At 53.7% G+C, this 315-nt stretch overlaps 1 protein-coding gene across 1 annotated transcript in view; it reads left to right on the plus strand.

Annotated features, from left to right (window-relative positions):
- LOC104121810 (microtubule-associated protein 4) overlaps window positions 1–315 on the plus strand; it is a 163,549-nt gene that overhangs the window by 130,974 nt on the left and 32,260 nt on the right. The window lies entirely within an intron of this gene.

The raw sequence follows: 315 nt of genomic DNA on the forward strand, positions 1-315 counted from the left end.
AGGCGGTGCTGAGGGCCAGGGTTTGGGGGTGGGATGGCAGGGGTAGGGGGGCGGTTGGGCTGGGGGAGCCTAAAGGGCTTTGCCCACCCAAACCATGCTGGGATTCTATGACTCTATGAAGGTGCACACGACAGCCTGTCGCCGTGTGGCTGAAAGTGGGTTTAATACGTTTCTGGCAAGCTTTCTTTAAATTCATTTTCTGGTTGGTATCGGTGGCGTAGGAGCAGTAAACATCTATGAGAACGCTTCTGCTGCGCTGATGCTCTCCTAGTTGTTTACAACAGATGGATTTGCATTGCAATCGGCCTTCCCAGC

Source organism: Egretta garzetta, unplaced genomic scaffold, assembly GCF_000687185.1.
Source record: "Egretta garzetta isolate BGI_Z169 unplaced genomic scaffold, ASM68718v1 scaffold912, whole genome shotgun sequence".
Classification (NCBI taxonomy): Eukaryota; Metazoa; Chordata; class Aves; order Pelecaniformes; family Ardeidae; genus Egretta; species Egretta garzetta.